This window comes from Canis lupus, chromosome 27, assembly GCF_011100685.1.
Source record: "Canis lupus familiaris isolate Mischka breed German Shepherd chromosome 27, alternate assembly UU_Cfam_GSD_1.0, whole genome shotgun sequence".
Lineage (NCBI taxonomy): Eukaryota > Metazoa > Chordata > Mammalia > Carnivora > Canidae > Canis > Canis lupus.
Genome location: NC_049248.1, coordinates 20,867,527 through 20,881,223, shown reverse-complemented (window position 1 = coordinate 20,881,223; position 13,697 = coordinate 20,867,527). Strand labels below are relative to the sequence as shown.

The following is a 13,697-nucleotide window of genomic DNA, read 5'->3' as shown; positions in this document are numbered from 1 at the left end:
TATTGAAATTGGTTTTCAATATAGTACTTAACAAACACATCTATGGGTTCCATCTATCTAGTCACCTGTGTATGACCCTTGAGACATAAAATATTTCCTGAACTCATGTTTTACAATGACATTTCTGCAACTATGAATTCCATGAAAACTAAAAATATAAAGTCGATATTTTCCTTGAAAATATATGAAAAACAATTACATTTATCTTTGAATTTCAGAATACCAAGATGTTTTCTAGTTTGCCAATCACATAAATCATAGAGCAGTGTTTAAATAGTATTTAAAAATATATACTTTACCAGTTCAAGTGCAATGCCGCCATTCCCTATGATCATTATTCTTTTAGCTTTAGTAAGCTGTTTCTGAAAAGGAGACAGTTTCGTAAATAGTGGGAAAAATGTGAAGCAAGAGGACTCACTGATAATATTCTTAAAATATAAGAATTTTACCCAATTTACGAAGGAACAAAATAAATCTAATTTTCCCAGTCTGCAGGACACACCCTCCCAATATTACAAGTGCTGTTTCATCCAAGCTGGTTTCAGAGCAATGCCTCTCCTGATTTTCCTTGCCGCTTAGGTCATTACATTTAGAGTAGTTCCAAATTTCAGCAAGAGGCAAGATGTCTAGTCCATCACATTCCCAACTACTTGATCAGATCAATTTACTAACAGGACATTGATTTGTATCCTGCATACAGAGTTATTCCTTTTCGTCAGTTGGCACTTTCCCTGGAGTCACTCAACACTCAAAACTTGCAGGAAGAGTCCCTGCTCTAGGAGTTAGTAAATTGGGCAAGTTGCCTCGGGTTCTGCAACTTTAAATGGAAACAAGAAGTGACTTGATCTCATTAAGTGTTTGTAAGCATTAAGATAATACAAATAAAACTATTAGGAGAGGGCACAATAGTGTCTAACATTTATCAGAAAATAATGTTATGTTATTATTATTATTATAAGACAACTAATTGATGTCTCTACCACCTTCCTCTTCTGCCCCCTAAAAAAGATCACAACGAGCTTAGGGATGCCCTGGTTATTTTTATGGCACTTTTGAATGCTTCAGGATGACCTATGAATAGCTAAATTCCTCTTCCTACTATGTCAAGTTACCATTGCTATTACATTCATCCAAAAACGTATAATAGTCGATAAATAACTACTGAAATTGACTTTTTTCAACTTCTATAAGAAAAAGACCCTGAAGTTCATTTTAGTTTGTCCTTCACTGACAACAGTAAATAATTTAAGAAAGATCTATTAAAAGCATTGGACATGGAGATAAATGACATGAGTTTAAATTGAACTTCTGATAAACTCAGTAACTATTTTAGTATAGGTAAAAAATTAATTTCTCTATCAGAGTTTTGTATTTGTAAAGTGGGAGTAATACTGTCACAGGATTATCATAAGCAGTCAGCGAGCTCTTGTATTTAGAGGGTCTAGCTGGAACACAGTTATGAACTCAATCTTTGATAAAAGGATCCTGAAATGTTTACAATTATAATTAAAATTTATGATTTTTCTACTTTTCTCTAAATTCTTATTTAATTAAGAATACACTAAAAGAAAACATTATCAGTTTTTAAGAATATAAAATATTTTTAGTAATAAATGTAAAATGATCACCCTATGGGACAGAACCACAACAATGAGCTTGAGCTGTAAGACAGAATATTATGAAATCAGGAAGAGCTTCTTGGAAAGAAGGGTCCGTGAAGCCTGAAACCCTGAAATCCCTTACCAGAAGAAGTTGTATAAGGTTCCACAGACTCACCTTTTTGGGATAGTTTATTACTGTTTATTCCTGAGCAGAACAATAAACCAAATGAATTTTTCCATTCTGGGATTCTATCATGATTCTGTACCTCAAATCTTGCTAAGGGGTAAGTTCAAGTTTGGGATATGCTTTATGTTTTTGCAAAAAGATTGCTATATTATTTAGGTTGCAAATCACATATTCCCAAAGTACAATAATAAACATATGTATAATTTAAGTTATAACCTTCAGCTTAGTCATTTTATCTGGGATACATTGCACAATGGAAAAACACAGAACAGCAGCATGAACTAAAAATAAAAACAAAAATTATCAACCAAAGCTAAACTGAAACTGGCAATAACATAACTATGATCTGGTTTATGGATCATAAAACAAACTCTTCTATAATTTAATAATTAATGTATAAGTGGATACTTTGATTCAAATATAGAAAAATCTAAGAAATATTCATGTTCCTTTCCTATGACCCAACCCCAGAATGTTACCTGAGCACTGTCTGTATCACGGATTCCTAATACATAAGGATTTCCTTCACATATCAACTTTGGTTTAGCTCCAGCACACAGACAGTTTCTTATACACATGCTGACTGCCATCTCCTGTTAAAATGTACTGTAAAAACACAGAGCAAGGAAGGGGAGGGGAGAAACATTTATCCATGAGTAGGTACAATTTCATTTTAAATAAAAAATTCATTAAGACAAAAGCAAAAAATACATTAAGGTTGCCTCTTGGTGGCACTCAATACTTTGCTACAGCGATTGCAAATCAAAGTAAACATGAGAATGCAGTCTCCAGTCCAGTGATCAACCATCATTTTAGGGCCATGAAACATTCTGGGAATCTGGTTACAAGAAGTCTTTCTTCCCTGAGAAAAAAGGTACATTCATATCAGAATTTTGCATAAAACTTAGGGAATTTCATATTTAGGAAGGTATGTTGACCTCAGGCTAAAAACTAAACATTCAGAAATTTTAAAATTGAGCATTCTGATCATATTTTATATGTGGGACAGGCCTTAATGAGTTTTTCTGATCTCAGTAGAAGTTACTATAGGAATATCTAGTAATTCTAATATTATACTTTAGTAGCTGGTATGGGTAACAGGGAGTAGAGTGTGGTAGAAAAGGGAACATTATATAAAAACATTAGAAGTGCTAAAAACAGTACTTATATTCTTAAGTACAAATAACAATCACTTTACTGGCAAACATGCTCTTTGGAGATATTTTAATATAAGTGAAAAACGTGTTAACCTTAAATCCGAGCATCTATTGGCTAAATTATTCATATCAATATTTAATGACATCGAGTCTAAAACTGCATATCTGAGATCCATTGTTTTTGTTCCTTAATATTGAATGAAAACCTACATCTAAGTAGCAGCCTTTAGAAAGCACATATATGTAATAAGTACATATGAGTATGAGAGATGCCAGACTTTGCTATAGTGGTTTAGAAGTTAACATTGTCCCCTGTGTTTGATTTGTAAAACATGGCAAATTTTAACTGTAGCACTTGATAACTACTGAGACATTTGTTACCCACTGTAACTCTCCAAATGCATAGCAAATACATAAAGCTAATAATTCCACATAGCGTAATGCATATAAAAAATTTATACAAGTCTTCCTATCGATAATATGGTTAGAATTTTATCTGACAAACAGCAGTTATAGATACCGACCAAATTTATTTATTTTTGTATATTTTTATTGGAGTTCAATTTGCCAACATATAGTATAATCCCCAGTGCTCATCCTGTCAAGTGCCCCCCTCAGTGCCCGTCACTCAGTCACCCCATCCCCCCACCCACCTCCCCTTCCACATTTTACATTTCTTTACATTTTGAAAATTTCTTTAATGTCTGGTCTTAACAGAAGATCTGCCTCTGCATTCAAACTACTGCAATATGTTAATGTAGTTGAAGTATACGAAGATGGTTCAGCCTCACAAAGAAATGCAGCCTTTTCAGAGAACTGTATATTCTTTGTTGTTACACTAAAACTCAACAAGTGTGGTTTCTTAAAGATTAGTTGCAATGTAGAATTTGAAAACTGTATCAAAGAATTTTTCATACTCTGTTACTGTGAAATCCACTGGTCTATCCTGCACCTTGAATGGATCTTGTAACATCACATTTGTCATCTGGACAATAGTGGTTTCCTAAGTTATGGAGACCTTCCCAATGTTAACACATTTCAAATCACTACAATATCAAAAAATCACACTATTGTCACCAACAATCTCATCAGAGAAGTCTTACTGTGAGACTCACAGTAAAGAATATGGGTTTTCCAAAATTCTAATTCTGACTTGAAAGCTCTAATTTTGGGATGCCTGGGTGGCTCAGTGGCTGAGCGTCTGCCTTTGGCTCAGAATGTGATCCTGGGGTCCTGGGATTGAGTCCCACATCCGCCTCACCACATGGAGGCTGCTTCTCCCTCTGCCTGTGTCTCTGCCTCTCTCTGTGTTTCTCATGAATAAATAAAATCTTAAAAAAAAAGAAAGCTCTAATTTTGTCATATTGGCAACAAATGCTGTCATTTGTTTTCCTTGAAGTGACAGGCTCACTTTATTTTCCAAATATGAGTTACTTTAGTTTGTCAATTGTTCTTTCAAGTAAAGTTGGTGTCCATAAAAGAGGAACTAGTTCCTCTTGCAACTTGACAAATGCACAACTCCTTTTCCTTGAGACACTACTCCTGTGTGCAAAACAAGTGCTTATGCCTACATCCCATTCCATCATACAGAATATTAAGAAGATGCACAATTATGAGTCAGGATTTAATAAAATTAACATTTTTTACTGGCTTTAATTTCTTTGAGTGTGAAGAATATAATGACTCCTAGTACAGTTTTAGTTTTGAAAGAAATTTTCAAAAATGTAAAACATGCCATTCTTCTTAATTTCTCTTGTTTTGGAAAAATGGTTGTTTTTTAATTAAAAGGATATTATATCTCTTTAACATGTTTTGGATTTATTATTCTAGCTGAATCAAATATTTTAAATTTTTCTTAGTTTTCTTAGGTAATATAGCAGATATCACTGGGTTTAACTCACAAGGACAATAGTTCTTTGGAGTCCTCAGTTATCTGTAGGAGTATAAAAGAGTCTTGAGACTAAAAGGTTTGAGAATTACTAGGGCCGTGTAGTAGGATTTCCAAGTAGTATTTAAGCAGCAGCTGACATCAAATGCTATCTGCAAGGTGTGGTCCTTCCACGACAGACAGGGTATAGGACTGAAGAAAGCAGTAGTTGGATCTGTGGTTGCAGCTTTGCAGGGTAATGGTTCAAGATAAGAGAGCAAGGAAGTCCATCAGTGTTTAAGTGGTAAATATAGTGAGAACTCGTATTAAAAACTGTGGACACTTTTCTTCACTGAAATACGGGAAGAAAAGATTTACTTATTTATTTTTTTTGCATAGGCATTATAACATTCATAATTATAGCACGATCGTATATGTGTCTAGTTTATAAATATATAAATATACATATATTAGGATTTCAGTCAAAACTTTTTAACAGATGACGGGCCAGATCAAAACTGTTTAGAGATTGAGGCACCTGAGTAGCTCAGTCAGTTGAACATCCGACTCTTGATCTTGGCTCAGGTCTTGATTTCATGGTCCCGAGTTTGAGCTCTGCTTTGGGCTTTGGGTATGGAGACTACTTAAAAACAAAAGTCTGTTTAGAGATCACTCTTTTATGATACTATGACCCAAATGATCTTAGACCTCTAATGTAATGTTATAATGTGTGTAATATAAATTTACGGAATTACAAAATGTTCTTAGATGCTTATTACACATCTCAAAATTATCTGCAAGTGTGACTGAGGAACATTTTTCTGATTTGCAAACACACACATTTATACACATGTATCTATTTACAATAATGGCATACATATATATTTGTATCCATAGTTAGATTTATGTAGCATTTTTCCCCAAAAGAACTTTATTTAAAATTTTCTAAAAAGTAATTCTGAGTGGGAGGAAAAGATGGAAAGAAAAAAAAGAATAAATTCAACATCATTTAGGTACTTTTGATATTTAATATGATTGTAAACTTTGAGCTTTGATTTTAAAATGACTATCAAAAGAATATTTGTTACATGCAACTGATGAATAATTGAAAACTATATCTGAACTAATGATGTACTATATGTTGGCTAATTGAATTTAAACTAAAATAAACAGAAAAAAGAATATTTGTCATTTCAAACACTTAAAAACTATAATTACACTACATGCTAGTCAAGTTACTGAAATTTAAAAACTTTAATACTAAGAAAGTTATACAAAGGTTCTCACCTGCTTGAAATTTGTAATCACTTTAATAGCAGAAGCTGTTACTAGGAGAATATCTCCTAATAGAAAGTGAACAGCCAACTTACTTACTTATTTATTTATTGGTATATTTTTTATTGGAGTTCATTTTGCTAACATATAGTATAACACCCAGTGCTCATCCCGTCAAGTACCCCACTCAGTGCCCATCACCCAGTCACCCCCCCCCCCCGCCCACCTCCCTTTCCATCACCCCTTGTTCGTTTCCCAGAGTTAGGAGTCTCTCATGCTCCGTCACCCTCTCTGATATTTCCCACTCATTTTCTCTCCTTTCCCCTTTTTTCCCTTTCACTATTTTTTATATTCCCTGTATGAGTGAAAACATATGATGATTGTCCTTCTCCGACTGACTTACTTCACTCAGCATAATACCCTCCAGTTCTATCCACGTCGAAGCAAATGGTGGATATTTGTCATTTCTAATGGCTGAGGAATATTCCATTGTATACATAGACCACATCTTCTTTATCCACTCATCTTTCGATGGACACCGAGGCTCCTTCCACAGTTTGGCTATTGTGGACATTGCTGCTAGAAACATCGGGGTGCAGGTGTCCCGGCGTTTCACTGTATCTGGATCTTTGTTTGTTTGTTTGTTTTTTAAGAAATTAAACATACAGTTTTATTGAAATACATAGCATTATAGAAACAATCTAAAATAGGTTTATTGAAAACAGAGCAAATAGCATTTTTTTAATAAATTAATTTTTTATTGGTGTTCAATTTACCAACATACAGAATAACACCCAGTGCTCATCCCGTCAAGTGCCCCCTCAGTGCCCGTCACCCATTCACCCCCACCCCCCGCCCTCCTCCTCTTCCACCACCCCTAGTTCGTTTCCCAGAGTTAGGAGTCTTTATGTTCTGTCTCCCTTTCTGATATTTCCCACACATTTCTTCTCCCTTCCCTTATATTCCCTTTCAGTATAATTTATATTCCCCAAATGAATGAGAACATACACTGTTTGTCCTTCTCCGATTCACTTACTTCACTCAGCATAATACCCTCCAGTTCCATCCAGGTCGAAGCAAATGGTGGGTATTTGTTGTTTCTAATGGCTGAGTAATATTCCATTGTATACAGAGACCACATCTTCTTTATCCATTCATCTTTCGATGGACACCGAGGCTCCTCCACAGTTTGGCTATCGTGGCCATTGCTGCTATAAACATCGGGGTGCAGGTGTCCTGGCATTTCACTGCATTTGTATCTTTGGGGTAAATCCCCAGCAGTGCAATTGCTGGGTCGTAGGTCAGATCTATTTTTAACTCTTTGAGGAACCTCCACAGAGTTTTCCAGAGTCAGCCAACTTACTTAAAAAAAAAAAAAAGGCTAGGAGAAAAAATAGAACAAATAACTTTAGGTGTTAGTATATATGCCACAGGAGGGGTGAGACAGGAATAATGCACTTTTATTAATGTTATTAACCCAGCTAGGAAACTATAAGTTCACTTTTCTTCATATGAAGGTCTCCATTATTCTGGGTCTTGTTCCTATTTATGGGGGTAGTGGTGGGTTATGTTTAACTCTGATATTGATAAAACAAACCATACATTAATACTAAACACGAACAAAGACCTCCTGAACAAGAAAAATATATTAAGAAGTATTCCTTACTTACTTGAGCTACCTTATACACCAATTTAAAGTTGTCATGCGGAGAATGAGAATAAAATATTTTCCTAATTACCAGTTAAACCAACTTCTATTTCTTTTAAAATAATGTTTTCATTTCCCTTCAGTGGGATGAAATTACAGCAAATCCTTACTAGTAAGTATTCAGAATCTTAGCCTGACTTTTCCTAAGTGCTTTGGCATCATTATTATGCCCCTTCTAAATGCCCAACCCCTATACATGCTGGGAAAACAGAACCATTTTAGTATTAGCTTCAACAAAATTTAGAGGCTTACTTGCCATTTTTTTTCATCATTTTCCTCTGGCTACAACCTCTCTCTCACTTTAAGCTTCTTGAAAGAATCTTCTTAAATCACACTCTGATTCTTCAAAACCACCATGTTCTATTTCTCCCTACAATATCATTAAAAACAGAGCATGTTCAACAACAACAACAACAAAAAACCTATTAGAATGAACAAATTAATGCAGCAGAACTGCACACTACAAAATTTACATACGGTTGAGTTTCTACACACTAATAACGAGCTATTGGGAAGAGAAATTAAGAAAATAATCAATTTGCAATTGCACCAAAAAGAATAAAATACTTGGGAATAAATTTAACCAAAGAGGTTAACTGGTGAAAGAAACTGAAGAAACTATACGTAAATGGAAAGATCTATCATGCTCGTGGATTGGAAGACTTTATATTGTTTAAATGTCCACACTACCCAAAGGCAAACTACAGAGTCAATGCAATCCCCATCAATATACTAAAGGCGTCTTTCACAAAACTGGAACAAAGAATCCTAAAATTTGTACGAAGCAACAAAAAGATCCTGAAGAGCCAAAGCAATCTTGAGAAAGAACAACAACACTGGAGGTATTATGCCCCTGATTTCAAACCATACACAAAGCTGCAGTAATCGAAGCGGTATGGTACTGGCATAAAAAATGGAGGGTATTATGCTGAGTGGAGTAAGTCAATCGGAGAAGGACAAACATTATATGTTCTCATTCATTTGGGGAATATAAATAATAGTGAAAGGGGATAGAAGGACGGGAGAAGAAATGGGTAGGAAATATCAGAAAGGGAGACAGAACATGAAGACTCCTAACTCTGGGAAATGAACTAGGGGTGGTGGAAGGGGAGGAGGGCGGGGGGTGGGGGTGAATGGGTGACGGGCACTTGATGGGATGAGCACTGGGTGTTATTCTGTATGTTGGTAAATTGAACACCAATAAAAAATTAATTATTAAAAATTTTTTTTTAAAAATGGACACACACAGCAATGGAATGGAAGACAGAGCCCAGATATAAGCTAACACTTCGATGGTCAGTTACATACAATGGGGAAAAGAAAGTCTCTTCCTCAATAATGTTGGGAAAACTGGACAGCTTACGTGCTAAAAAAAAAAAAAAAAAAGTGAAACTGGACAACTCTCTTATACCGTATACAAAAATTAATTCACAATGGATTAAAGACTTGAATATAACACACGGAACCATAAAACTCCAAGAAGAAAACATAAGTAGTCAGCTTTCGACACCAGTCTTAGTAAAACTTTTTGAGCCATTTTCCTCAGGCAAGGTAAAACAAAAAGCTTAAAGGTAAAACAAATGAAATTACATCAAACTAAAAAGCTTTTGCAGAGACAAGGAAACCATCAACAAAACAAAAGACAACCTACTGAATGGAAGATGGTATCTGCAAATCATACATCCAGCAACAGGTAAATAACCAAAATATATATATTTTAAAAAAGGTATATACAACTTAATTTTTCAAAAAAAAAATTTTAATAATGGGCAGAAATTGAATTGACATTTTTCCAAAGAAGACCTGCAGATGGCCAACAGACACACGAAAATATATTGAGCATCACAAACCAGGGAAATCAGAAGCACAACGAGACACCACCTCACACCTATGAGACTGGCCGTCCACTCCTCCCTGAGTCTAAGGCGAAGCTGGAGAGGCCGGAGGAACTTCGTCCAAGGGCCACCGCGCAGTCGGTACCTGAGAGCAAGGAGGGGGGGGAGGGGGCTAACGAGGGATCCGGAGGAAGGACCCAAGGAGGGGCAGGTGGATGCCTTGAGCGCCACCGCCCCCAGGCCGGGGAAGCGGCGGAACTGCGCGCCCGCTTACCTGCTCAGCACAGGTGACACCCGCGATGCCTCCGCCGACCACCACGAACCTCCCTGCCGTAGAGGGAGGGCGCGCGGCCTCCATGCTCTCAAACTCCTTGGTGGTTTCCTAACAACCAGAACGCGAGCCCCGGGAGCGAGTGCTTTGGGAGCGGAAGTCAAGCTGGGCGGCCACTTCCGGTGCCCGCGTAGGAGCCTGGGAAGCTCAGCTACGGGTGCCCGGCGGCTCACACTTAGTGTCCTTGCGTTTGCGCTTCGGGCTGATGGAGGATCCCGAGGATGTCCCTTTGACTTCAGGGCTTTGTTGTACCGTCTCTACCCCTGGATGTGGTTTTTTCCACGCAGGTTGGATAAAGAGAAGACACGAAACAAAAGGAAAGGGAATGGGTCTCCACGAGGAGCTCGGCGGATTGTCTGAGCACAGCCCAGAGTTCCCACCGGCGGAGCGTTCTGGGATCCCACGAGCTGCCCCGAGCTGTCGCTGCTCGTTCTTGCGAGGAATTGGGCGTGGGCTGAGCCTGTAGACTCGGAGGCACGGGCAGTACCGGCCTCGCTGCCTTTCGCCCAGCAGTGCGGGATTTTGTGTTTTGGAAGCGCATTCTTCGTGATGCATTCAAGCAAAGCAGTACTGCTGAATTGTTCTCCAAGAAGTTCTTTCCATCTGCAATTTTGACCCCAGCTAAAATTCCCAGTAGTAGAGAGAGTTGCTCGCCATTTTGCCAAAATAAGTGAACATTCCTCCCAAGTTTCTGGGAAATGGCATGTGTGAAGCCTGAATGAAATATTCCCAATCTTACTGCTAATACCGTTTTGTTGTTGTTGTTTTGTTTTGTTTTTGGTGGCATTCATTTGTTCTGAAAAATGACTAAATTAAAAAAAATTATTCACATTATCACAATATTTACTATTTTCATTATTTTGCTATATACTCTTGCCTTTACTTTCTAACATCATATTTTTCCCTTGGGATTGTATTATAGTATTAAGAAGGTACAATTTCTCTAAATGCTCGCTCTAAAACTAGCAATTACAATCCACCCCCCCCCCCTTTAATTCTTTAAGCTCTGGAAATAACTATTCTATGTATTTTACAGGGAATATATTCTAACCATATAGCCATTCTATATATTCTATAGGAAAGCCTAGCATGTAATTACTGACATTTACTGATACTCTAATGATTATTGTGCTTTGATTTAATAAATTAATTAGTAAGCAGTTCAGTATTGATTCTAATTCCTATTAGTAGCTTAGACAACCAAACAAAATATTTCTAGGAGGAGGAAATAGTACTTTAAGCACACTGCAATCTAGTCCTGCTTACTTCTGCAGCTTATTTTCTTTTTTTTTTCTTTTAAATTTTTATTTATTTATGAGTCATAGAGAGAGAGAGAGGCAGAGACACAGGCAGAGGGAGAAGCAGGCTCCATGCACCAGGAGCCCGACGTGGGATTCGATCCCGGGTCTCCAGGATCGCGCCCTGGGCCAAAGGCAGGCGCCAAACCGCTGCGCCACCCAGGGATCCCTGCAGCTTATTTTCATGTGATCTCACTCACATTGTGCTCCATCTAGATTGAGCTACACTGCCAGCACCCAGGACGTGGTTATGTTCTTTCTCTTCTGAGCATTTGCATGTAACTTTTTCTATGATGCTCTTCTTCCAACTGATTTTCCCTAGCTAAATTTTCACGAACCTTTGGTTTCAATGACCCATCACTTCCCAAATGTCCTTTGGGTCATCAAAAATTATCAAATTATCAAATGTCCTTAAGACTGAGCTAAGTGTCTTCTCTACATTAACCTTCTCAAGGCTCCAATAGCGCCTTGTCATGCCCTGAATTTAGACTTATATCACCTTATTTTGAAACACCTACTACCCCATCTGACCCCCAACCCCCCAACATCATAAACTCCTTAATCTCAGGGATTATTACTAGCCTCCCTTTATACCCCCAATCTTCAATTAGTAGTGAGTCCTCAGTGTAGACGTCCTGAATGAATTAGTAATTAGGTGGAGCATGAGACTGTCTGAAGTCCCCAAAGACTTATAGATTCATTTTCCAGGGTCAAGATCTTCCTGTACATTATGAAAGCTAGCTACCCTTCAGCAAAGGCAAGGAGACGAACAACCTGGAACTCAACTACCCAGAGAAAGTGGAGAAATGCCACTGGAGTGGAATTATTGTTTAATTACATTGATGTTTGACTATTCTCCATTTTAGTGTATAAGGCAACATTTTAACTTCAGTTACATTGAAGATAAGAGAAATTCAGATTGTTTTCTGATAAATAAATAAAATATTTCCCACAGCTAGTTATACTAAGGGAAGAAAAAGGAACAATACTTTCTATTTATACTTTTAATTCATTGAAATCTCTCATAGCTACCATAAAATAAATTAAGATATAAAGAAGGTAAAGCATATTTTCTTCTAAATGAAAAGCAAAAAGTTATGGTATCAAATGGATGTGGCTAATTTATTTGAGTTGATAAAAAATACTGACATTAGAACTAGGTTGTATCAAAGAATTTTATCTGTTTTAGGGATCCCTGGGTGGCGCAGCGGTTTGGCGCCTGCCTTTGGCCCGGGGCGCGATCCTGGAGACCCGGGATCGAATCCCACGTCGGGCTCCCGGTGCATGGAGCCTGCTTCTCCCTCTGCCTATGTCTCTGCCTCTCTCTCTCTCTCTCTCTCTGTGTGACTATCATAAATAAATAAAAAACAAAAAAACTTTACAAAGAATTTTATCTGTTTTAAAAAGAAAAAGTTATGTTGTTTCAAATAATACCGCAAATACTGCAATTTCTTATCCATTACTTTTTTTAAATTCACACTAATCTGAGACAGATTTATATGAAAGTTTAAATATAATTTCTCCTTTTTTAGTTGTCAAAATACTTTCAGGTGTCAAATAACTTTCAATCAAATCATATTTGGTAGCAACAATGATTCACATTGAACATGCCAACTCAAATACATCCAGCTAAAAGTAAAAGGACATTTGCATTTCAACATTAAACTTGGGAAGCACAAGTTTTAAGCAATTTCTGGTGTAGTGCAGGTGAGGTCATTTATTGTATGGGTCTTATTTATTTATTTATTTATTTATTTATTTATGAGAGAGAGCAAGGAAGGAGGGGCAGAGGCAGAGGGAGAAAGAGAATCCTCAAGCAGATTCCCTGCAGAGTACGGAGCCTGACATGGGGGCTCAATATAATGACCCTGAGATCATGACCTGAACCAAAATCAAGAGTCAAACACTTAACGGACTGAGCCCCCCAGGGGCCCATGTATGGGTCACATTTTGAAGAACAGTTATTTAAAAAAACATTTTGCGTAACACCAAAAAATGTTATCATTGTGGCATTCACAGAGGGACAGTTTTTCTTCAGAAAGATGAAACATTTATTTAAAGGGATGCATCAGCTGGCTGTGCAGTGATTCACTTTTTTGACATGCCTGAAGTAATCTAATGTAATACCAGTTATAGAACAGTTGTAGTGTCTGGTATTTGTAAAGAGTTGGACACCCATTCATTTCTTCCTTTCTTTAGACCCAGCCATCTGCCCCAGGAACCTATACTATCTTTTTTTATTAAAAAAACATTCCATTTGAAAAGGAATATTAATGTCAATTATCGGATAGCATGACTTATGTAATCATAATGTAACGATTTTCCTCACATTACAAAGTAATTCAGAAATGTGTCAAAGTATTATTCAAACGTAATAATAATGCAAAACATAAGTAACTCTTTTAATAATATTCCTATTTTCCTTTTACATCTCCAGG

The 13,697-nt window shown here is 36.9% G+C and overlaps 1 long non-coding RNA gene and 1 other non-coding gene across 5 annotated transcripts in view; both read right to left on the bottom strand.

Moving 5' to 3' along the window:
* The window catches only part of LOC106557914, a 29,521-nt gene extending 23,243 nt beyond the window's left edge, over window positions 1-6,278 (bottom strand). For 3 of the 4 annotated variants that reach the window (XR_005379928.1, XR_005379926.1, XR_005379929.1), the window contains exons 1-3: window positions 2,500-3,576; window positions 2,268-2,394; window positions 300-362 (exon numbers count right to left, since the gene is read on the bottom strand). This is a non-coding gene — a transcript (uncharacterized LOC106557914). Of the gene's footprint in view, window positions 1-299; window positions 363-2,267; window positions 2,395-2,499; window positions 3,577-4,846 lie in introns of those variants that run through there. The other variant, XR_005379927.1, reaches the window with a different exon arrangement.
* Window positions 6,279-7,406: 1,128 nt separating this feature from the next.
* Window positions 7,407-10,159, bottom strand: LOC119877644. The gene is made up of 3 exons (XR_005379925.1): window positions 9,905-10,159; window positions 8,048-8,165; window positions 7,407-7,468 (listed from the first exon to the last, which is right to left on the bottom strand). It is a non-coding gene; the product is annotated as an uncharacterized LOC119877644 (long non-coding RNA).
* Between the last annotated feature and the right edge of the window lie 3,538 nt (window positions 10,160-13,697).